The 27,405-nt window shown below is 32.4% G+C and overlaps 1 protein-coding gene and 1 non-coding gene across 33 annotated transcripts in view; both read right to left on the bottom strand.

The window, feature by feature from the left end:
- The window catches only part of ADGRL3 (adhesion G protein-coupled receptor L3), an 846,433-nt gene that overhangs the window by 664,821 nt on the left and 154,207 nt on the right, over positions 1-27,405 (bottom strand). For 31 of the 32 annotated variants that reach the window (XR_012516839.1, XM_074396184.1, XM_074396178.1 and 28 more), the window contains one exon: positions 4,544-4,609. The exons of the other annotated variant lie outside the window; for it this stretch is intronic. The gene's annotated coding sequence lies outside the window, so the exon portion shown is untranslated. The remainder of the gene's footprint in view (positions 1-4,543; positions 4,610-27,405) is intronic. 32 annotated transcript variants of the gene reach the window in all.
- Positions 13,992-14,155, bottom strand: LOC120363856 (U1 spliceosomal RNA). Its single transcript, XR_005579282.1, has one exon. It is a non-coding gene; the product is annotated as a U1 spliceosomal RNA (small nuclear RNA).

The raw sequence follows: 27,405 nt of genomic DNA, 5'->3' as shown, positions 1-27,405 counted from the left end.
TTGACAGATTCTGACAGCCATGATATCTCCAAGAGTGGAATAAGCAGGAATGACTGTCTGAATAATTAATGTGCTTTTATTCTGTTCGTGGCGGGTTTTTACATCTTGCACATTCTGACTGTGGTTTTAAAGTTAATTAGAAAACATAATCTCATAGCTAACCAAAATTTCATTTTTAAATGTCTATTTTAAAAGGGGGTAAAAAAAGAGAGATAATTAATGCCCTTCAGTTTAAAGTATTATATTTGTAGAAATCACTCCTACCTAGAGATTAAAATTAACACCTACCTCTGGGTATTATTTCTGTAAAAAAAACAGACATTACTATTTCTGTGAAGACATTACATCGTTACTGTATAAAAACTGTATAAAAGCAAATAAGCAAAGAATTCTGCTTCCTACACAGCTCAATAAATGGCACCATCACAAACAGGGTTGCCACTTTCAAACCTGAGACTCGTTTCTGACTTCAACTTTTCTCTCACTATTCAAATACAATCAGTCACTAAGACCTATGAATCTGCCTTCTAAATATTATTATTATTATTTTTTTTTTTGAGATGAAGTCTCACTCTGCTGCCCAGGCTAGAGTGCAATGGCATGATTTCGGCTTACTGTAACCTCTGCCTCTGGGTTCAAGCAATTCTCCTACCTCAGCCTCCCAGGTAGTTGGGATTAAAGGTACCCACCAACATGCCTGGCTAATTTTTTTTTTTTTTTTTTTTTTTAGTAGAGACAGGGTTTCACCGCCTTGGACGGGCTGGTCTCCAACTCCTGACCTTGTGATCCACCCACCTCAACCTCCCAAAGTGCTGGGATTACAGGCATGAGTCACTGCACCCAGCCCTAAATATTCTTAAATGTGTTACTACCACTCAATCTCCATTGTTGTTGTGTTAAACTGGATCTTTCTCATACCTCACCTGAGTTACTGCAGATACTTACTAGGTAATCTACCTGCCTTCAGTCACATACTCACGCATGCTGCTTCCAGAGTTATCTTTCTAATATACAAATCCATGAGTAAAGCCAATGGCACAATATAAAGACACATTAAAAACAGAAATTAAAAAGATGCTATGAAGAGAAAATATTTAGAATATATAAACTAATGGAAGGAGGCATTAAACAAATTTTGTGTAATGTGGTAATACATGTTCTGGAGAAAAATAAGGCAGGCGATGGGGCAGAGGGTACTCCCAAACAGTTTTCATTTTAAATAGGAATGTGCAGGGAAGGCTGCCATTAGAAGAGAATACCTGAAGTCTAGGAATAAAGCTATGTGAATAACTGGAGAGAATGATTGGTAGAAAGACCCAGGCTCTTAGGTAGAGTGGCCTAGTGTGTTCCACAAACAGCAATGAAGCCAGCACAGCTGGAGAGCAGAGAAGGCTGAAGATGAAACAAGTCTCCAACTGCTGTATGTGACAACAGGCATTTTTACTACAGCAGAAAGAGCTATGCTTTCTCCAGTGACTGTATTCCTTCCCTGAAGTAAATCTCAAATGAAGTTTCTAAAGATTTATCAGAAAGCTTAATAAAAATTTGTAAATTGCTAGACTGACCATGAGTATAAACCCTGGTGAACAAAACCAGAGGTTTTACATTTATGTTCTAGATGTTAAGTTATTACAGTTCTTATTATTTATGTTTCTGTATACTGTCATTTACTTATACCTCAAAACAACATATATTCTTAAGACAAGTTTAATCACTTGGGATTTAAGAGTCAAATCCTTATGTCAGTCTTCTTGATTATTTAAAGTTTTTGGTCAGCTCCTTAATAAGTCTGATTAGTGTTTATGTTATGAAACCGAAAAATAACCTGTAATAGAAGTAGGGGAAATATTAGCTGCCATTTTCCTATTGTTGTATTGAGCATGTATTAATAAAATAATCTTCATTTTTAAATGTTGACGTTAGGACTACATAAAAGCAGTTTTCTAAATGTGAGGACTTGTTTAATTAAAAATGATAGTAATTCCATAAATGCACTTAACCAAATACATGCAACATGAGTACACTAAAATACCCTTTCAAACAACCACCACCATTAAAATCCCAGTGAGCAGCCATTTGGCATCCAATAGGATGGCTGTAATCAAAATGACAGACAATAACTTTTAGCAAGGATACAGAAACATTGAAACACTCGCATGGTTCTAGTGGAAATGCAAAATGGTGCAGTCACTTTGGAAAACAATTTGGAAATTCCTAAAAAGCTAAACATGCAGTTAACATATGACCCAGGAAAATCAACCTTAGGTATATATCCAAGAGGAAGAAGTACACACACCTACACAAAAACTTGTACAGAAATTTCCAAAGCAACATTATTCATAAGAGCTTAAACATCTAAAAAAGTCCATCAACTGAAAAATGGACAAACAAAATGTGGTATATATCCAGATAACAGAATATTATTCAGCCATAAACAAACTGAAGTAATGATTCATGCTACAAGGGTGAAACTTGCAAACATTGTGCTCATTGAAAAAGACAGACATAAAAGCCCAAATGTATGACTCTATTTATACTGTAGACCCTCAGTGACAGTATGTTAGTGTTTGCCAGAGGGTGGGGGAAGAGGGGAACAGGAAGTAACTGCTGAAGGATACAGGGTTTCCTTTTGGGAAAATAAAAATATTCTGAAATTAGAGAGCAGTGATAGCTCCACAACTTTGTGAACATAGTAAAAAAAAAAATTGTATACTTTTAAATGATGAATGTATGGCATATGAATTATATATGAATTAAAACATTAGAAAAGAAATCTTTCAATCATTCAACATGATAACAATCCCTATGGTTTCTCCAGAAACTTCATATTTGAGACCTGTGGCAAACATTAAATTAAACATCATTAAGGCTTAATGCTTTCTGATTATTGAAAGGAAACAGCAGTCTCTCAATGGCCATTCTTGCTCTTTTATGGGCTCTTTCACAAACTAGTGTGTGGGCCTGGAATGTATAACGTCACCTTCCCTGTCACAACAACTCCTCCATGAATTTCGCAGCTTCTCTGAAGGTTTCGGAGCCTTCAGCAGAAGTGAACTGCTCCCACCTTTCTTTCTTTAGCAATCTGTCGGGAACTCTTTCAAAATCAGCACAATAGTATCTATAGTGCTTCATCTTTCTCACCAGTTTTTGATAGGTCCACTACAAACATATCTAAGTTTGTCTGGATTAATTTTTTTAAGAGGATGATTGCATGAGCATGTTTTGTCTATTTATTTATTTGACTAACATTAAGTACCAAATAAACCATTACATATTGAACTTAGCAAAAGGAAATCTGCCAAATTTAGTTAATGTATAAATAAGCTAATGATAAAAATGAAAGACAATCAATCATATCTATTCTGAAAGAAGAAAATAATATTAATTGTTCACATATATGAATGCATGTGAAGAAGAAAACACTGACAATGAAATTACAAATGAAAGAGATTCAATCATGTCTCTTCTGTAAAACAGGAATAACATTGTTTGCATATAGACATAAATATGGGGAAGAAAACAATGACAAAGAAATAAAGGCGAAAATATTTAAAAGACAAAACATCACCCGGAAAATGTTAGTGCATATAAAGATAAGTATAAAATATTTACTGTTTTAAGTCACTCATTTCATTACTCTTAACTCTCAGAGGAAAGTACAGAATATTTGAAAATAGATGATCAATTATGCCAGTAATACAAAATGAAATGAACTTAAATCATTTTAATACAAACAACAGTAAAAATGTTAATATTTCCAATTTTAGACTGTATATTTATAATAATGTACACGCTAAACTTCACAAAGTAACCTTACAGGAATTACTTTCATTAACTTCAAGAAAAGAGGAAATTCCAATTGTACTGTTGGTTGATTAATAAATATGCAGGCCTGTTTTGCCTTCTATGATTTTCTCAGGATGTATATTGACTTTAATTTACACCCCTTGAAATGTTTTAAACTGGACTTCATAAACATATTTCTGATAAATAACAACGTAATTTTTGAAAGTAATTTGCTTGATATTAAACATCTTGTTGCTACCAAATGAATATATTTTGTTACCTAATATTTATATTCAACATTATAAATATGTAATTTAAAACAATGAATTAAACAAAAATGACTTTGACATATTGTGTTATTGTACATGCAGCAACTGGGAAAAAAAAAAAAACTCAGTATGATTATTCTATACTACATAAGAAAGTAATAAAACATATGTGCTTTTCCAAAAAGATGGAGACCTACCAAAACTGTTACTTTTAGCTCATTTGTTTTTCATATAGTTGGAGTATATTTCCTCGCAAAAGCAATATTTTGAATTAATCATTTATAATTGGTTCACAAGAAATATAATTTTTGGAAAATGTGTAACAAGAAATGGCAATTTATTTTCCAAAATATGTAAAAATCCATTTTAGTAACACACTACAAATATGCTGACATTTCAATATGATAAAGACTTAATATATTAACTTGAAGATAAATATATTTAAATAAATTTTGAAATTATATGGATGTCAATAATAGTCTAATTACCTTAATTTGCTCTTCAACTGCTAAAAATCCATGTTTTTATCCTCCGATTTACCAAATTAAACATGTCTGAAAAAAAAGAAAAGAATGTTTATTTTGATGATGAGAAAATTAAATATTTTATTATATGGTTACAGTTGTAGACTATTTGAACATTTCTTGTTGCTTGCCAAGTCTATAATTTCCACAATGCCTGAACTATCACGGCAGAACTTTATTATGTAGAGGAAATTTAGGATACAGATGACACATCTTCCTGTACTATATAATTTATTATAATGTTTACTGGGAAAGTTGATGGATTTGGTAGCTATAGATTTTATACTTTTGCTAATGAAAAGAATATAACAGTTTTTAATATAAATTTTGTTATTTCCAAGAAGTGTCTTTATTTCTTGCCACAGGCTCTTCTAGCTAAGATACTGGGATGAATCTTAGTCACTTTTACCATTAGATAACAGCCATAGAAAACAAATTGAGAAACACCTTGGCACAGCATATATGCAAACACATATGTATATGTATACACAGTATATGTATACACATATACATATGCACACCCTTATTTATGTACACAGGCACAAATACTATTACCTATTTACTTATAATAATCTAAATAAATTTAAATTTTAAAAATCATAAATAAACCAAAATAGGAGTTTATTTGAATTGAAGATTTATAGAAGTATTTGAGTTTTATTTTCTTTAAATTACCATGACATTTTTTATTTATTTTATTAAACAATAAAACAGACTTTTAACATCCAGAAAATAGTACTGTCCTTCAAAGTAGTTTTTCTTTGGACATTTAATGTTTCCTAATGGTTTTGCAACTGGCCATATCAATTTTTGAATGTTCTAGTATGTCTATTTAAAGAGCTTTACACGAGAATCAGCTATGTTAGTTAATTATTATTATATTTAGTATTTATTTATGCTATTAGTGGAAGTATGCAGTCAAGAGATTAAGTAAATATATATATATATATATATATATATATATATATATATGTGCTAAACAATGACAAAATCCATTATGTATTCTAGAATTTTGCCCCCAAATGGATAACGAATGAGATAAAGGGCAGAAAGTCAATAGCATAAAAATAAAATTGAGCTCTACTTTACCAAATCGCTATTGATTAAAATAAGATATACTATGATATAAAATGAAAACAAATTAGTGGAAGCTAATGAAAGCATTGTATTTTGTTCTGGGACTTAAAAACATTAAGGCAATGAAACTCAGTGTGTCCACTTGTATTTGCACAATTAGTGAGGTTTTTATACCACAGGAACAATTTAAATTCATACTTCAATGCCACATTTGACTGCTTGGACAGGAAAAACATTTTTTAAGTCAACTGCTTAAATTTCACCAGATGATTATTCCAGCATGCTCTCTCAATAACTATTGGCTGTTATTTTTTTCCCTGGTGTTTGAAGAACTGGTGTAACTCATCCTCAAATATTCTGTATGTCTAAACAATGTTGGGTTGTTCTCTACAGGTTTGTCTACAATAGTATTATCTTTTAGATCTTTTAATTTTTCCCTCCCATCTGGGAAATATATTCTGACATTCGAGCATGACTAAGTCCACAAAGTTATCAGGAATACTACGAAACCCACTCTACCACAGACGAAACCAATCTTATCTTCCCTGACACTCCTATAACTCTTTGTAGATTTCTCGATTTCACTGAAAGCTACACTATAATATGAATTGCTTGAGAACAGAGACTGTGACTTCCTCAATCTGTATCACCCCTCCCTAAGGAACCAAACAACTAACAGCACCACAAAAGGCTGACTGAGTAAACAAAACATTTCCATTTTCTTAATTAAAGGAAAAAAAAAAACCACCAAAACAAAACCAAAAAAAAAAAACAAAAAACAAAAAATCTTGTTTATTGGAAACTCTCTGTATTGGCTGCACAAAAATTGAGACCAAAAACAAAAGTACACTATTATATGTGTCTTTGAATTTGTTTGTATAGCTACCTTTATAGGTTCCTTTTCTTTTTATAGGTAAGGACAGAGAATCTTCCATTTACAATTTGGCTATTCAACATCTCATTGCCTCTCTCAATTACAGCCACTTATGGCATTTGAGAGTCAGCAGACAGCTCCGACCAAGGACAAGCTTACACAGAGACACTTAGCCTGCTAATACGAAGGCAGCCAAGTGTGAGGGAAAACACCAGAAAGAAAGGGGGAGCAGGAGGGTGAAGAAAATAGAAAAGAAAATTGCAAGAAGGGCAGGAAAAGGTGTTATATCAAGTGATACTGTTCTATCAGTAAAAAGTAGTAAGATTGAATTTGTTTTATAATTAATAAATTTGATTTAAAAGGGACCTTTTAAAAGGAGCTTCTAGAAATATTTTTTTGAGAAATGTGATTAGGAGCAAAGCACTCACGGAAGACAAAAAACTGTGGTTTATTCTGGATGAAAAGGAATGCATGCAAATATATGTTCACAGTTTCATTACTTTATAGTTCCATATGGTTCAAAAGTGACGTAAAAAGCAATGCATTAGAAATCACTGCAATTCACTCCAGGTCTTGAGAATTAGACAGAAATACTTTGAGTTCGAATACTAAATTGCTTTAATTAAAAGTTAAAAGTTAAATTAATATTTGCTTTAAATCAAACCTTGTAAAGCAATCACATATATAAAATCACTAAAATGTAAAATAAAAATAAGATTCCATTCATCAGTTATAAAAAATGAAACTGGAATACCTGATAAATATGAATGTTCATGGTAAATTTTCTAATCCTAAAATAGCAAGGTTAAAAAGTAGAGAAACTTCATTGATTCATCAAATATTTACTTAATGCCAGGCACTGCTCTAGGTGGTATGAATTCAGGAATGAACTTAACACATGAAAATAGCACTCACAGAGCTTACTTCTGCATTAGAGTTGTGGAGCAATAAGTGAGAGAAAGAGATAGATATACACACACACACACACACACACACAGAGAAAATGTAAGTCTGTGTCTATACATAAATACATTTTACATATTTATAAAATATATCACTATATTATTATGTTTAATAGATACATGTATAAGTAATTTATATAGTTTTCTACTTAATATGTAAAATTCTTACTTTTTGGCAGGTTAAATTCACATTTAACCTTTAAAACAATTCCCTGAGGTTGGAATGAATATTATAACGTTGAGTGGCAAGGCCAGAATTTGAATGCAAAAAGGCCAAATACAGAGTCTACATCCTCAAGCTTCTCAAATAACATACTGATTATTACTGTCAATGTTTCTTACAGGGATATCTATAATGAAAGACAGAAAGTAAACCTTCCAAAATCAATGTTTTAGAAAATCATCATCTCAGAATGTTATGACACTGATTACTGTTAGAAGATACTTTTCACATTTTAGGTATTAAAATAAGGTTCCAGGAGTCCCAGTAAAAATTAATGTGGAATGAAGATGACAATATGTTATTTTTTCAGTCTATGTGAAATTAATTCCAATATTATGTGGCATCACCCACTGCACTATCCAGTCAAGGTTCATAAGTCAATGAAGAAGTAACATGAACAAACATGTTTTTAAAAGACGATTCCGTTGTGAGTTAATAGATGGCTTTCAGCCTAAGATGACAGTGATATATTTTTTTAAATGGTCAGTGACAACTGAGATTTAAAAAACAATACAACAAGTTAGAGAAATTTTTATGAGGCAATATCTTTTTGTCTATGAGAAGTAATCCTTAAATCATTTTTAGAACAAGGCAAACAGTTAAATATTAGGTATTAGTGCTATAATCTTATTATCTGTAAAAAGAAGTGTATAGCATTCATATCCATCATTTCAAATTGTTTGGAAGGTAAATACTAAAATGTGAGGCAATGATATGAAAACAGACATAATTACCACATTTAGGACAGTCCACCTCTATACCTTCAACTAGGCCTTCGAATATTATCTTTTTACTTATGATGCTCAAATCCTTTTTCATCTACCCCTTCAGGGCTCACCCGACTAGTCTATGGGTGGTATTCAAATATCTTCTACTTTCATTCCTTATTGATAACCATCATCTTGTGGCAACTCTAGCTAGTGCTCAGATTGTTTTTTCATCTCTATTTCCAATATCGTAATCCACATCACTATGTGGAATAGACAGAAAATAAATGTTCACCCTATTTTACAGATAAGAAAGCTGTAATTCACAAATATTACCACAGTTACTACATAATATTTTAAAGGCAAAAGTTCAAGACAATTTGTACTTAGTTCAACTACCTGTTACTAATCATGTTCCTCTGGTCTACACATCTCAGTAGTACCTCTTAGAACACCATTTAATCCCCTCTCAAACCTATCTTTCAAATGGTTCCCACAACAACCTAAGACTTGCACATTTTTCTCATGTGCATTTCCTGCTCAATAATCCACAAAAGCACTGTTTTGTTTTTCAAAGAGTGTGTTTTTTTAAGAATTTCTAAAGGATGAATACAATTTTTGTGTTACAAACACCACTTTTTGACACCACTCTACTCCAAACAGAATTTTCACAGCAGCCAGCCTGGGTTGCTGACTGGCACCTCAGACAAGATTATTCTGGACAAGTGGCTTGTTAGTTAATGTGATGGCCTGCACACTTATTCAACGTTTTAAAGACTGTGCTGAAGTCTCATCTTCCCAAAAAATTAGGCTCCACTAACTGTTTTTGCACAAACTCACCTCTAAATGTTTGGTACACTAAAGTGGTAGTATAAAGTTTAGTCTTAAATGCACCGTATTTTCTACATGTTAGCCTATGGCCCCAAGAGAGAGTACTCAATTTCATAAAGGAAAGTATTTGGGGGTGGAACTTTGAGAATTTTTTTAATTCTTTAAGTGAGAAGCCTGACAAATAGTCTCCACAAAAAATCAGTGATAAAACTGGACAAAATTGCAAAAAACAACTGCTTCAGGACCATATAAATTAACCAGTCATAAAACAAATTAGAAAATATTTATCAAGAAAAACCACTGAACTTTTGGTAAGAACAATGGGGGTCCTACAGCATTTTGTTAGGATATTTTTCTCTCTTTCTCTCTCCCATCTCCAAATAAACTTAATGTCAGATCATAAAACAAATCTTGGTAAATATAAAAGGATGAAAATCATATAAATTGTGTTTCCTAACCAAAACAAAATTAAATTAGAAATAAAAACAAAAATAAATTTTGGAAATCCCTAAATATTTGGAAGTTTTAGCATTTCCATATATCCCAAGAGTTGAAGAAATCACAAAAGAAATTAGAAAATATTTTAACTAAATGTAAGCAAAGGCACACCACAACAAAATTTATGGGATGCAGTAAAAACAGTGCTCAAAGTCAAATTTATGGCTTTAAATGCCCACATGAGAAAAATTGGAGGATATCAAATCAATAATCAAAGCTGCTACTTTAAGCAAAGAGAAAAGAGCAGGCTAAATGCAGAGTAAGCAAAAAAGGAGGGAATAAAGGAAATAACAGAGAAATAAAGGAAGGAAAGTGTAAACTTTACCAGAAGACCAATGTTAAAATGATCACTAATTATTTTAAATCCCACTAATTATTTATTTTATGCTATGAAAAAAAAATCCCCTACCTTCTCTATCTGGTAGTATTTTCATTTTTAACATGACAAAAAGATGAAATTACTCTTAAACTTCCTTCTCATTGAAAAACATATAACTGATTATTTGGTAATCATCAACAGATCTACAAAGGATGTAAAAAATGTACAACATACAGTAAACTCACAGATTATTATTCTTATTATTAGGCAAAAAATGCAGAAAATTATCCTCAAACCTTATTCAATATATTACCCAACAATTTTGCTTATAGAAGGCTGAGCTTCCTACATTGTGTTTAAATAAATACCAACATACATTATAATTAATGCAAGGAAGAGAAGAAATATATGGTGGTGACTATCAGTTTGCCTGTCTGCATATATAAAACAGGACAGGATAGGAGGACAGGACAGGACAGGACAGGATAGGAGGACAGGACAGGACAGGATAGGATACCATTCCATTCCATACCATTCCCTACCATACCATACCATGGGACATAATAGGGAAAGCACAGGCAAAAGAAGGGAAGAGAAGAAGCCTCGCTGAGGTGTCTTCTGTCTACTCAGCCATTGTGGTAATAGCTAGGAATAGGGCAGTGTAAACAGGTGCAGTTCTTGCTCTCATAAAAGAGATTTTGTTTATTAACATTAAAATCAAGAATTAGGTCTTTTCTTTATTTCCTTCAGTTCAGGGAAATATTCTTTCTCAAGTATCAAAAGCTACCCAAAGCTCTGAGAGCTTTCATAGCCCCAATCAACTCCTTCTTCAAGTTTACCTGAGGACTGACTCACAGATGCTTTAACTTACTGCTGGCATCTAAGGAACTATGCAGTCATTGTCCCATGACATTAATAAAGAAGAAAATAAGACCTGTTGTGAATAACCCACCCTCAGGAAGAGTTCTAGCATTCTGTTATATATAAGAAAATAAGAAGCTTCTTATGAAGAGAGAAAAGTTGGTAAAATATACAGCAGACGTGACTGATGGAGGCTTGAACAGACATTTAGAAAAGGATTCAGTACAAAATGGAAATTCCATAAGGGCAAGATAGACTAATGGCTGGGGCCAGTGGGTTTCCTGCTCTCCTTTAAGCACTTCTGCATTACAAGTAGTCAACAGGCCATGTCTGTAACCCTAGGAAGACTTGGTGGGCTTCCAGGAAGACATTTCCTCAGCAACGCCTGCTCTTTTCTTTCTCTGCTTGAGAAATAGCTTTCAAATTATCAATATTAAAAAAATAATAATTTACCCTGTGTTTTTATCCCTCAAAAATGGCTATGAATATAATTACACATGACATATGGTATTTGCATACTAATCATGGTTTCCAACTTCTATAATAATGTGAATTATCAAGCTTCTCTCGTTTATAATAAAATGTGCCTACCCACTATACTTTTAAATGGTAATTTTCTAGTAGAACATGCTGAAATCTATCCTGCTGTTTATAACATGAAATAACAATTGTTAAACAGTACATACACATTCTATGACAAAACAGTTCAAAACAATTGAAAGTTTGCTTTGTAAGTAATGAAAATATAACAATAATTTATATTTAAGTATTTAAGAAGTTTTAGTAAGAAAGAAATTATAAATATCAATGTTCGTTTGTTCATTCTCAGTAGGGATATAGTAAATTTTTAATAATAAATATTGTTCAAAATACAGAGGAGTCAAGGCATGAATGAAAACATTTGTTCTCAGAATTCCTGTTAGAATGAGAAACTATCACTCAAAAGGTAAATAATTTTCAACATACACTTGCAACTAAGTAACACTGATTGCTACCACTTCTTCAAATATAAACTTTAAAACTCATATTTTTTTCTAAGATTGATATACAAAGAAAATATATAGTCACCTTAGTCTTTACAGTAGCTGTAATTTTGAAGCATTGCATATTAATTCACTTTGAATGTATTGGAGATATTCACTGTTTACACAAGCTCTATAATTTTGAAATGCATCACAAAATAATCAGCTTTCAACAGGTACATTATTTAAGCATTCTACAATTGCTCCATCTCCATTTCTTTCAAACTGGCCAAACAAACATACCAAAACCTAACCTGAAACATGCATTCTGGGAAGTGTAAGTCAGAATAGCTTAGGAAGCACACTTGATGATCCATATGATAATTATCTCAGGGTTATGGATGTAAGAAATCTTGTCCTGGTTTATGTCCCAAATTTGAGTAAGAAATTTAAAAAATTCATTAAAGCAGAAATAGTCTTCTAAGAAAAGATACTTTTCTTTACGTATTTATTTATCCTGCCTTTAACCAGTTTTTAATTCACAAAAATGTCCTTTCCTCTCATGTTAAATTTAGATAAATAAATTTAGAATTTAATCTTGAACTATTAAATACAGGGAAAAATAGCCTAAGAACCAGTTATTGTGCCAACACATGCTATCAAATATCTTCTACAGACTCATGATAGAATTTTTTAAAAGAGTTATTGCATTTTTGTAAACTTACGCAGTTTCTTAATGTCAGTTCCAAAAAATAAAAATGCTTTCCATGTCACATATCTATAAGGCTAAATTGTCAGGTGATACAAATCCCAAGGAAAACCCAATATGCCAGAATCCTTAGTGTTTTACTAAAGATGAGACCTTGGCAACTAATGAACTGTTCTTGGAGGTTTAAAATAGTTTAGATTGCCAAGCCAGACACTGAATCTCAGATGAGCTTTTTCCAAAAATCCTCATTCCTCTGGTCATTAAAAAAAAAAAAAAGAAATCAATAAATGTATTCTAACTAAAGTTTAAAAAGCTTCTGAGAAGTGACCTCTGCCAAAGTGTTTTGGGAACATTCCAACTGTGCAGGGGGCAGAATGTGGGATCAAAAAGCAGAAAGAAGGAAATAAAGAAATGCTTCTGCACAAGTGAAAAAAAAAATCTGGCTGGAGGTCTGAAAGGGATAAACTTACATATCAAATATCAGATTTCCATTGCATTGCCATTGTGCTTTATCCTTTTTTCTTCCCCCTTCCCACATTGCCTGCAGTTCATCGCATGAAGCTTTATTTCTCACTTTGTCTAAGATTTCAAGCAGAAAATCTTCAGTACTGAGGTCTTTAAAATGGTGTGCTTTATGTTCCACAGTAATAGTCCCTTATCTGAGACTCCAGCATCTGGAAATCAAACCAATGTAACTTACAAGCCTGAATCAGGAAACATGTTTGAGGAAAAAAAAAAAAAAAGCACACTGTACTAAAATTCAACTCAACTTCATAGAGGCCCTCAATCAAGACCTACTTATTCTTTCTTTCTTATACAGAGTTGTAACAAGCAGAAATCAGAAGCAAAAGCAGAATACTGACAGACTGTCATCCAGCAGAAATACCTAAAGCTCTAAGGAAGACAGAAACAACCTAGAAAGAACTTTGGAAATAGTTTTACTATTCAAATGCAAACATCTGCAGTTTGGACACTTTAATAGGATGGATATTTCTCTCAACTTTGCAGAAAGTTTTTTCTACCCAAAGAATTCCCCCCACACCCACCCAAACAAGATCCTAGATAACTCATACATGACTCAAGCTTATCATAATAAGGTTAGGCAATACTGGTATTATAGATAAGTAAAAGTTAACCCCCCTGCCTTTTGAGGAAATCACTTTTAAGTATTTATATTTTAGGTCTATATATCATAGACATAAAAAGAAGAGTATATAAATCTATATTTTAAGTTCTTTAGATATTGCATGCCCATTGGGGGAAAATCATATCACCTTTCCAAATAATGGCCACTAAAATTTTTTTAACCTGTTGGCTTTTGGTAGGAAAAAATTTATGCATCCACAGCCTTTTTTTTTTTTTTTTAATAATAAAAATTTCACGAAAAGTCGGGGGAAAGCACGAATGCAGTCCCCTACTACCACAAATTATGCAGTCGAGTTTCCCACATTTGGGGAAATCGCAGGGGTCAGCACATCCAGAATGCAATGGATACGCCTCGCCCTGGGAAAACCACCTTTGTGATCATGGTATCTCCCCTGCCATGTAAGTATATTCCACAGACCTTTTTAAAGATAATGGATGTTGCATACAGCTAGCAATACAACTCTTTAAAAAGTAAAGAAGTCTATTAAAGTGAAACAATATTTTTCAGGATAGCAAAAGTCAAAGAACCGCAAACTATGGAAATGATTTACCTGAACTAAAGTATTGCTTTTATTTTTTAATTTAATTGATGCTGAATTTAATTTCCATTGTTACTAAATATTATCAATTTGTTTTGAAGTATGCACTCAAGAAATACAAAGGAAATATTAATACTGAAAATGTTAACATTTTAACATTTTTTTCTATTTTCCCCCTTAACAATGAAAGTTAAATTCTCAAATTCATATGAGATAAATATGCAAACGTAATTTTACATATACCTGTAAATAAAAAACTGTTACATCTGTTTTTCCTTCAAGATGGTACTTCAAACTAAAAAACTATGCTTCATAGAAAACAGTCATACATTTATCATGTCTTACATGATTATTATATGCTTATTATAATTTTAAGAATTGAAGATCAGAGATAAACTAGATATTTTTGAAAAAGCAACAAAGAAGAGTTTTGAAAAATTTGTCTGAGATCATTTTTGTACTCCCCAAATCTTTTTTCTTCTAATGCTTGGCAGCACCTTTTAAATATTTTAGCATTTCAACATGTTACTTTAACTTTTATTTCTATTAAAATGGATGACAATTTAAATTGCAGGCAAACATTTAATATATCCATATTTCAAAAGAACATTGTTTACAATCATTTTCATTCAATAATCAAGCTAATAAAGAAAGAGCCACAGTAAACATAAAGCTGTGCTAGCTAACTGGGCTGCAATACCAAGCTAAATATTTTTCCTACTACCAGGACATTCACAGTCAATTGCAAACTTTCATAACAGGACACAACAATCTTGGTTTGGCAATTTCATTATCAACCTTAGGTATATGAATAATAAATAGTAAAAATAACAAAGCAACAGCAATAATAAGCTTAAAAGGTCAACTAACTTAATGGAAGCACAGTGTCGATCATCATCCAGACAAACTGTTAACAAGCACAATGGAATACAAAGGCAAATTCACTAAAAAATATTACCTAAATATTAAATAGCAAATAAAAATAAAATATCTGTCTCTATTTCACTGCAGTCAAAGACAGTCAAATGCAAGTTGATCCAATTAAGACAATTTAGGATCCACAACTACTTAAAAGCCTGAGCTATATACTAAGTGATGAAGGCAAAATGGATTTGGTCCAAATACGCTTTATTTGCTTAGATGCTATTTATTACAGCTATATTTTATTATACAGTAGTAAAAAATTACAATGTGACGTCCTGCTATTTCCCACTGGGAAAAGTGATACAGATGCACTATTAAACCTCAGCACAGGCATCAGGACACCAGGCTACATTCCACTTGTGCCTTTATAATGTGTCAGTAGACACTGATGTTTATGCAGCTGATGGTAAAGCCAGCCAAATTACTGCCACTTAAATGTTCCATAAAATCATGGCTTTATAGAAATCTAGAACCTTTTCAGCATCTTGGGTGACTGTATATATACTGGAAAGAGAATGCTTATTTTACAATAAAGCAAGTAACGACCATTATTTCTTTTTAAAAAAATATTTAAATGCCTTAAATTTTCCCTAAAATTAATATACTATTTTCAAGGAAAGGAACTAGCATATCACAGAATACCTAAACATTTATCTTTGCCAAATCAAATTTTAGGTAAGTTGTAAACTCTAGTACTGACCGGCTATAAAAAATAATTTGTTGAGAAATTATGCTTCATAAGAGAAGACTATAGTTTTTCTAAACCCCATAAATATCTTGCCTCCTTTCATCGTTATTCTCACCAATTGTTATTCATCATATGTTGAAAATGTTGCAGGCATTATACAGAATTCTAACTATAGAAATAGAAATTCTCATTTATTTCTGTTATTTCAAAGATAGAAAGAGAGAGACTATAAGAAAACTTAGTTTTTCCGTTAATAGTTGACAATTCTAAAGATACTAACTGGTGTTCTACAGTGCTATATGCTTTTGGCAGGAAAATATTCAGAGATTCACCTGCAGAGATTCAGGTGATCTAAAATTTGCTTTTCCTCTTGAAGCCGAAGCATTTTTATCCTGGCTGCCATGAGGCATCCCCCACAAAGCCTCAGCAGATCCTGAAGCTGAGAATTCCTACTATCCAACAGCACCAATTCAGACTATATCTAGACCTTCTGTAAAGGCAGAGTAAGTGAGGCACCAAGGCAGATACATTTCCCTTGCCTCCAGTATTTGAATGACTAATTCTTTTTGAGATAGTTTAGAACAACTGCTCTTGAATATCAAAAGCCTCTGTTAGCTGAGAGTGTGTTCTATGCCTTTTGCACTTGCCAAGATATTGGTTCCCTTAACATTCTCAGTAGAGCAAAAGAAAACAACAGTATGTTTTAGAACAATCAGTTGAACATCTGAATTATAGCTTGTATTCAATTTTTCTGTAAATTTTTGTGATCTTCAAGACAAATAAACTCAGTAACAACAATTTGGTTTTTAAGGTGTTCCTATTCAGAGAACCAACTTTGGCTAAAGCGATGTCTAGGCAGTATGTATCTGCATTATAGTTGTAATGCCATAACCATTTCCTACGGCTTTGGTATAATGATATTAGCCTACTATACTTGTCTTCCACTCCCTTCACAAGATAAACAGTTTTTTTTCTGTTTTTTAGAGAATATCCTACTACTCAATGATCCCTCTAGAAGCTCAACCTAACGCTAAGTAAGGTTTGTCATAATTGTTACAACTTTTAAGAACATGAGCACAGAATTATTATTTCACACCTATTAAATTATCATAACACAGCCATCCAAAAGTTGACATTGAATGACATTAACGTTCAAGTACTATGAAAAGATCACCACAAACAACATTACAATAATCATTAATATTATTACTGAATTTTGGTGATGATTATTGTCTCTCAAATGCTCTGTCTTCATCTCTAACTCCAACCCGTTTATACATAGGTGACTCACATTTAGAATGTCCTTCTTGAATTCTCCATCCATGTTAATGACTTCATGTATTCAGCCATCTCATATTTATTCTAAACTTACTGTGTGTTAGACAATGGGCTATTTTGTGTTCTGCAAAAATAGATAACTTAAGAGCCCTGCTTTTTATGATGTTTAATGCCCTGTGGAAGAAAGTTGTATAAACAAATATTTTTAAAACCTAAGGGCAATGGTTTGTTTTAAAAAAAAAAAAAAAACAACTGAAAGGTGTGAAGGAGTACAGCGATACCATTAATTTTTATAAATCATGATATATATTACCTATATTAATATTTCATGATTTTTTTAATTATTTTTTTTTCTTTTAGACGGAGTCTCACTCTGTCACTCAGGCTGGAATGTAGTGTCGTGATCTCAGCTCATTGTAATCTCCGCCTCCTGGGTTCAAGTGATTCCCCTGCCTCAGCCTCCTGAGTAGCTGGGACTACAGGTGCACATCACCACACCTGGCTAATGTTTTGTGTTTTAGTAGAGATGGGGTTTCACCATGTTGGTCAGGATGGTCTTGATCTTCTGACTGTGTGATCCACCTGCCTCAGCCTCACAAAGTGCTGGGATTACAGGTCTGAGTCACTGCGTCCAGCTTATTTTCATGTTTTATTTATCATCCACTATCATAAAACCAGAGGACATGATATATCATTTATTATTTGACCACACACACCAATTATGTATCATAGATTACATACATGACGTATAGAATATATATGCATAACAGTAAACAATGCAAAATGTGTATGCTCTGGACACAGGCTGCTTGATTACAAATTCTAACTCTCACACTAGCTGTATAAACTTACTTAAGTTATTTTTGCCTCAATTTGCTCATCTGTAAAATTGGGACTATGAGGTATCTTAAAGTGTTACTGAGAAGATTAAAAAAATAATCCAAGTAAACTACCCAGAACTACCTCTAGCACATATTTGGCAAAAACCATGTTCAGTTAGTCAGGCCTTAAATGTTAACTTGATGTTTTATATGCATATCTTTTTGAAATCCTGACATATAGAGTAAATAACATTATCACCATTTAACAGATGATGACCCGTAATGCAGGGAAGTTAACATTTTCTCAACATGAGAGAATGGCACATTCACGAAACAACATTTATCTCCAGTATTCAAAAAGGACAAAAAAAATAAACATCATGCACATTAGGTTGGGCATCATAAACTACATGTTTACAACTCTAGCCATTTCAAAAGATAAAAGTGAGTACCATTACCAGATAAAAATATAGCAGAGTAAATGAAGGATAAACTTTGTCAAATATTATAAAATCCATTAAAAAAATATTACTGGCTTTTACTTCTATCAATTGGAACTTTAGAAAGGAAGACAATAATTACAACTGAAACAGAAAATTCCACCCATAGCAGTGTGAAAGACGTCTCTAGGAGTTTTCATTACATCACAATAATGAAACTAACATTAGGACAAATGCTACTCATACCAACATATTGCTTAAACAGAAACTGCCATCTTAGTATCACAGTCTATTCAATGTAAAGTTCTTAAAGAAACACTTTAAATTACTCAAGCTAGACAGCTGAATCAATAACACTGATTTTAAACCCATGAAAAAGGTAGTTAAGGGATATTCATGAGACATTGGTGTCAATATGCTATACTTTGAATCAAAATACAGGAGGATGAAATTTTCATTGGTAAATGGCTACTCAAAGCTTTGAACACTATACATTAGCAATAGACATGGACATATATTACAGGAGAAGCGATCAGAAGGTAATATTTTTTCAAATCATATATGTTTGTATGAAAAGGTCATATATATACAAAACTTTACACAGTTTGAGTCTTAAACAACATGGGTTTGAACTGCATGAGTCAATTTATAATAACTGGGATTTTCTTCTGCCTCCATCACCCCCAAAACAGCAAGAACAACCCTGTTCTTCCTCTGCCTACTAAATGTGAAGACAACACAGCTGCAGACTTTTATGATGATCCACTTCCAGTTAATAAACAGTAAATTTATTTTTTCTACCAAGTGATTTTCTTAATAAGATTTTCTTTTCCCCAGCTTACTTTCACAATACAATATACAATACACAACATATAAAATATGTGTTAATTACTGTTGAAGTTATTAGTAAGGCTTCCAATCAACAATAAGCCATTAGTAGTTAAGATCTGGGGGAGGAAGAAGTTATTCTCAGATTTTCAACTACAATGGTGTGGGGTTGGGGACGGGTGGAGGGGTGGTACTCCTAAGGTCTGAGTCATTCAAGAATCAAATGTGTGTGTACATATGCATATATATTATATGTACATAATTTTCAAATATATGATCATATCAGTCTGGGTGCCATGACTCATGCCTGTAATCCCAGCACTTTGGGAGGCCAAGGAAGGGGGATCACTTGAGGTCAGGAGTTCAATACCAGCCTGGCCAACATAGCGAAACTCTATCTCTACTAAAAATACAAAAATTAGCTGAGTGTGATGACACAGGCCTGTAGTCTCAGCAACTCGAGAGGCTGAGGTAGGAGAATCGCATGAACCCAGGAGGTGGAGGTTGCAGTGAGCAGAGATCATGCCACTACACTCCAGCCTGGGTGACAAAGCAAGACTCTGTTGCAATTTCAATATATAAATGCAAATGATTGTATCATAAAGAAAACAGGCTTCCTCAGAGAATTTCTATACCAAAGCTCATAATTCTACATCTTCTTTGTTTCTAGTCATTTTTCTTCAATTTTATGATTGAGTATACATGTTTTATACTTCATGCTTATTTATTTAAAACACACAAAACTCTTCACATTTTAAACACTTTTTGCTAATATTAATTGACAAAAGTATTTCATAGTCTTCACCATCACCTATTCTCTTTCTTTCAAGTCTTAATGTTTATTGCTTCTGGAGTATTTGTCCTAAATACGGATAATTCACAACAAAAATAGCCGCCTTTATTGTATGCCACATGCCACTTTTAGCCCTTTGTATACAGTGACTCATCTCATCTTCACATTATGAAAGTGGATATTATTACTGCCCTGATTTCAAGATGTAGCTGTGGAGGCCTAGGAACTAATTTGTAATTGACAAGGCCTGAAGTAGAAATCAAACCTATCTAACCCCAAAGACCATACCCTTAAAGTACCTCTAAATTTTACTCTTTACTTTCTTTGACTAGTATAATGTTATTTATACTTTAACACTCAAAAGTAGATATTTCAATGATGCTTTTTACAATCATGCAATCTGAGTCAAATCAAAGCTTCCCTCTCATCTTGTGATGTTATTCTTCTCTGGCGGCTTACACTTAATGCATATTAACACTGTTTTCTACACAGAAATCATCTCACAGATGATAGAATTATTATTATTACACCCACTTTATAAATGTAAGAAATGAGAGCTACAGACATTTAGAAAGTCACAGGAAATCAAAAGGCTGTTAAAGGATTCAAGCCCACGCAGCTGATAGCATGTTCATCACACAACATTCTAGCACCTGTCAGAAAGAACAGCACTGGGGTTAGGAGCACAGGGTCTGGAGTGAACCATAAGTGCTCCTAACTACATCTCCATACTTATTAGATTAATAGAGTTTTGTGGGTTGCATTACCTCCTAGCCTCAGTTTCTTCACTGGCAATACACACATAAAAATAGTATCTACCTTGCAGTATTGTTTTGAAGACTAAGTGAGACAATAGAGACACACGCTTACTTAAATAATGTGATAGATAAATTTCAGTTGCTATTATTATTGCTATTGTTTATAAGACATTGTTATCCTTTAGAGTAATGCTATTTGAAAGTACACCATATACAAAAAAAAAGTTATATGTGCTATATGACAAACAGATGCTCAATAAATGTCTAATGGATTTTAGCCCTACTTGTTATTGTTAAAATTTCACTGAAAAATATTGCATTCAGCAGCTCTGTTTATGCACCTAAAATCCAAATCCCTCTTAGTTTATTAACTCCTTCTAGGAAAGAGGTTTTATTTTATTTTTAAACCATCATGAAAGATTAAAAGATTTTATTAAATAATATATGTTAGGTTTAACAACTATCACTTGCAGGAAATTTTAAAAATTTGAGCTAAAGACCGCTAAGTAATTTCCTTTATTCTCTTTTTGGTAGCTATAGAAACTATTTGACCAGTGCCATCTGACATATACTTAAAGATTGACATTTCTTGAATTTTCTTAAGACTGTATAATCTCAACATCTTTAAACATTTTTCATATATCATCTTTTCTAATGATTTTGGTCACTTTTAGAACCCCTACCTCTAAAAAATAGCTCCTTTTACATTAGTTTGGCTTTAATAGTCAAAGTTATCTCAGAAATATTTAAGATCCTTAAGATCACAGAATGAAATTGTCTAGCTCCTATGTCCACATCAAGCATAGATTATTCTCTTCTGAGATCTCCCTCAGAAATCTCTGCTGTGTCCTAATACTCATATATTTTATTGAATGAGAGAAAGAAATACACTCACTCTGTTGTCTCTCTCCACTAATAGGTGTGTAGCAATAGGTAATTTAGAAGACATTTTCTTCCATAGAAATGCAATTGAGACGAAACATCAGCTGAAAAATTAACACTACAGATAATGACTAATCAGTACTATACATACCAATATATATAACAATAAAATCAATAACATCATCATAATATTGCTCCCTATGAGCTGAATATGTACTATGTGATTTAAAATTCATTCATTCAATGAATATTTAATTAATTCAGCAAATGTATTCTATGTGCTAGGCATTTTTATAGGTACTGAGAATAAAGCAACGAACAAAACAAAAATATCCCCAACTTTGTGGAGTTTACAGCAATAACAAAACATGACAATAAAGAAAAACACAAGGTACAATTCAGTGTGCAGTGATAAAGGTGCAATTTGTCATACTATGTACAATTTTACATAACATGACTAAAGATGCTTTCATTGAGAAGGTAAAATTTGAGTAAAAAACCTGAATGTAACTGGTGTCAAGCTATGCAGAAACGGACAAAAGGAGCAGTTCAGAGCATTTCTGGCAGAAGAAACAAGTGCAAAGACCCTCAGGCTAGAGCTAAAAGGGATTTAAATAGCAACAAGGACGCTAATGGGCAGCTGCAGAGTGAGGGAGGAAAAGAAAGGTAGGAGGGATCCGACAGCTGACAAGGTGCTAAATCCTAATTCTGGTAGAAGTATGTGGGCTATTATTCATACTTTAGCTTTTATTTCATGAGCAGAAACCCACTATAAGATTCTGAGCAGGGGAGTAACATGATACAAGTTACATTTTAAAGTGATCATCTGGCTTCTGTGTTGAGAACAGACTATAGGCAGCCAGGCCAACTAGTTAGAAAGATTCACAATAATCCAGGTGAGTAATAAGAATGGTTTGGTTGTAGAGTATTAGCAGCATAAGCAGTGAGTAGTAGTTGAATTTCTCAATGTTTGCAAGGCAGTAGGTAGAGGATTTGCTTATGGATGGTATATGTGATATATGAGAGGGAGAAGTCAATGTTTTTGAATTTTGCAAATGAAAGAAAGGAGTTGTCATTTTTGAGACTGTCAAAGCTCAAAAATAAAATAAATAAAGACATTTTAGCGGTGTGGGTGGAGAGTAGAAGTTTAGCTTTAGACATATTAGTTCGACGTGCCTATCAAAAATCCTAATGAAGATGTTTGAGAAAGTAGCTATATACATGAGTCTAGAGTATATTAGTTAGACGTTCCTATCAAAAATCCTATCAAAATCATGCCTATCAAAAATCCTAGAGAAGATGTTTGAGAAAGTAGCTATATACATGAGTCTAGAGTGGGACATTTGGGCTAGAGATAAAAATTTGGAAATAATGAGCATTTAAATCATATACAATGCTAAAGTAGATGAGACTACCAAGGAAGTAAATGTAGGCAGAAAACAGAAGAAAATCCCAGACTGAGCTTTGGGAATCTCCAAAATCTGTAGATTACAGAGGGTCATAAGAAATCACTGAAGAAAACTAAGGGAGATGACAGAAAAATACAAGGAAAGTGGGATGACCCAGAAGATAGTTGAAAACAGATTTTGAGGAAGACATCTATAGTCTGCTTTCATGAGCAGAAACCCACTATAAGATTCTGAGCAGGGGAGTAACATGATACAACTTATATTTTAAAATGATCATTCTGGCTTCTGTGTTCAGAACAGATTATAGGTGACCAGTAGTTTATATTAAGATTTAAAGTAAAATGGGAACGAATTAAACTTTGAATTTGACAACATGAATATTAAAAAACAAACAAACAAACAAACAAACAAACAAACAGCTTTGGTAAAATGGTTAAAACTAAAGCCTGATGGGAATGTGTTTCAAAGACGAACAAAGGAGAAATATTTGATGGGCACCTTTCACCGTCCTAACTGCTTGTAATTTCCTAAAAGAATACGGAAGCTAAGTAAATTGTTCATAATTAATCATTCTACTTCTAAGGTCTGTTCCTTGACCACCGACTGTACCGTTTCTTAAACCTTAAAGTTTCCTTCATATAAGTAGGTGTCTGCTTGTGATTTATTTTAGATTTTTTTTTCATAGAAATGTTCCATTTTAAATATAGTAAACATTATCTTCTCGGATACTTAGTGTTGTTGTTTTTTTTTTTTTTTTCTTTTCAAACAAATCAAAGTGTTTATTGGTTGCAGATAACTTTTATGGGTGTCAAAAAATATCTTACATCTGTATATTTTCACAGAGGCCAAATTTGACCAGTTACTAATATGAAATTGCTACAAAAATTGGCTATTGATGCATACATCAAACCACAGTCAATATAAAAAATGTAACATACTGTTTAAAATACTTATAATACAGTGTAAACTAAAGAAAACAGGAAACCAAGGTAGAAATCTTATTAATAACTGTGTATTTTAAAATACCTGTAAAAACAGGTAAACTAATATACATTAAATATTTCAGAATTTAATGAACTTGCAAGTACAAATTTCTTATTTTCCTCTTTGTTGTATTTATTCCTTAATAGACATACATCAATATGAGTATAAAAAAATACCAACATGCTCTACTATTATCCTACAATGTAACTCAAAAAATTATACCACATTATTTCATTATAATTATACTGGAATTCAACCCTTCAGAAAATAGTTTTCTTATTCTGAAATACTATGTTAATTAACATCATATATGAATCAAAACATATATTAATCAACAAGAATTAATTTAGTACATTCATATTGTAAAATCAGAAAATGTAATTATTTGATAAAAGTAAGGCTATGATTCATCACTTTCCCCAGATTGATATTAAAAAATAAACTTTAAAATCCTTAATGTTAATGAACTGAATATGTGAGGACAGAATTTAAAACTAATGACAGTTTAATTGACTTGTTGAGTCATTTTGCACATAAAATTTGATCAACATTTTACTGAAAAAAATATATAAAGTACTGTATTTTGTCAGTAAATTATATCAGCAAGTTGGCAAATACCAATGAGTGCATTGAGAAAACAGCTTGAAAGTATTCAGGGAGGAAAAAAGTGCCTGATGTTTTGACTAGCTGTCAAACAAAAAGAACCAGAACTTTTAAGGCCAGTACTTTGCAGTCATGGTTATTTTTGTGGGTTTCTTACACTTACCTTTGTCCTCTCTATGATACATGATAAAATGTATTTCCAAGCCGTTTTGTTTATGACAAGTAACTGCATGGAAAGTTTTAACGTTTCTTCTTAATTTAAATCAAACCAAGCAAATAAAATTAAGAAGTAAACCCTGAAGAAGCTATTTAATGCAATGACCTTGTCAAATATTCCATAGAATGCATGTGTTTGCTTCACTGCAGTATTACAGAGTGCTTACAAATATTACAAAGTGCTTACAAAAATGAAATTAAAGCTACAATTAGTATTATGGAAATGAAAAAGGCTGTTGAATATGATCATTAGTTAGATAACTAATGTTTTTCTCTTTGAGAAGAAATAATTTTTTTCTTAATATGTAGAATCATTTGTATTGAATTAGCAAAACAGTGTTCCATTTCACTAATGATGTACCCCTAGACAGTGCATCTGATGTAGCCTTAAGTATTTTGTAGAAAAGAATAAATCAAATCTTGCATAACAGATTTCTTAACTCTTAAATGTACTCTTTTCCAAAATCATTTTTACATTAGAATCTATAACCTTAACTAGACACCAATGAGAATATTAGTAGATGTGTAATCTGAGTAAGTAGTGGCAAAAGCTTTTATGTTCTTCTTAAAGTTTTAGGTAAGAAATAAAACAGGTGACTAAAAAGGGATTTATCACAAATGAAAGAAACAAAGGTGTGGTCAAATTTGTATCATTTCCACCAGTCATAAATACTGCATTCTATGTATAAGTGTTAAGTGTCAGTTTTCCTACAGAAACAGCATCCCTACCATATATGGCTATGGATCAAATAACTTACAAACTATTAAATTATTACTAAAATTTAAATTAATAATTGGAATCATATTAAGGATTACACTTTAAAAATATGAATATTATCTCTGAAGCCAAAAGTCTATCCTTAAAATATAAACTTTATTCTTCAACCATTTATTAAGCATTTATTGAAAAACTGCCATTTCTTTTCTACTGTGCTAGATCTGTAACTCCCATAGGAAGATTTGCATAGCTGTGCCAAGAGGTGAAATGTTCAACAACTAAACACTATCTACATATTTTATGGAGAGAGTGGGTCAATGTTTGCTGTAACTGCCAAGGTGTATTGTTTAAATAGACTTGGATCTGAAGGGCTCTGTCAAATGTCTGCTACAGATTAGAAAAGCCCAATTTAATTTTCAAATGGCTACATTTAGAAAGATAGGTAAACAAGTTTCCATATTTTGATATGCTCCATCACCTGAGAACCTAGAAAATGCTTTTAGACCAAGAACAATAGTTGTACTTACAGATAGTAGGAGTCAACTATCTCCATGAAGTGAATAATACATTACTATTAAGAACTGAGAAATTACCAAAAAGATGAACTATAGATACACATAACATATATTCTGAGAATAACATATATTACCTTTGAGAGAAAGGTGTTTCAGAAGAGGTTTAAAGTAAAATTGACACAAGAATATTAACAAAAATCAGTCACAATAATATAATATGATCAGATGTGAGACCTGTAAAAATATTTTGTTTTACTTGACCCTGACAAGATTTCTGCACAGAAAACAGAGTAGATCTAATTTTGCCAAATTTTAAGATGAGAACGTTGAACCCTCGTTAAATGTCTTATGTAACATCACCCACCAGATAGTTAAGGAACTGGCCCTAGAATAAGAGGTTTCTGCTCCTATTTTCATCAAATAAACCTAGTCTTTGTATTGTTACTTTTAAGGACTTCAGTGAAGGACCAAGGACAAATTATTCTGGTCCATTGACCATAAATATTCCAATCAATTCAGACTGTGACTAAAGGAAAGTTGAAACCAGATACTGACCTGCTGTAGCAACTATAAACTAAAATGAGAAAAAAAGGCCACAAAACTATACCACTGTTCAAACCAAGACAGAATAAAGACCCAAGGTGAACACGAGAAGCTTTTTAAAGAAACTTGGCAAGGTCATGCTGATAAATTGAAATGGATACGACTTGGAACTACTAATAAATCATGCTAATTTCTTCAGAACTCACTGTCCTGGCCTCTCTGAACCCAGAGGTAATGGGCAGATTATTCACACTCCTGATTAATAATTTTGAAAATTTTATGTATCTTACAATAGCTTACTGAGTTGGAGTTCAATGTCTGTATTTTATTTGGGTCACTAAAGCACACACATGTACACACACATGCACACACACACACACACACAAAGTCTTATCTATGAGTAATAAAGGACTTTATATGAAGTATAAAATATATGCTGCTTTGATCATACACCATTTCCAAACCAAACAACCTCAGCCATTAACATTTCTTCTCATTTTTAACCTTTATTTCATTCCTGTATTGCCTTAACATACTTTTAAACAATTTATATATGTGGATGTCCATTGTGTAATGTACTGTTGTATATTGATAACTCTCATGTATTTGAAATAAACTGTCTTATAGAAGCAGTATAGTTTATTGATTAATAACATGAACAACATAACTAGATTGCAAAGGATTCCATCCCTGATCTTTCAATTATTAGTCATGAGAA

Source organism: Saimiri boliviensis, chromosome 3, assembly GCF_048565385.1.
Source record: "Saimiri boliviensis isolate mSaiBol1 chromosome 3, mSaiBol1.pri, whole genome shotgun sequence".
NCBI classification, from domain to species: domain Eukaryota; kingdom Metazoa; phylum Chordata; class Mammalia; order Primates; family Cebidae; genus Saimiri; species Saimiri boliviensis.
Note: the sequence above shows the minus strand (reverse complement) of the source record. Positions and strands in the feature narration are given on the sequence as shown.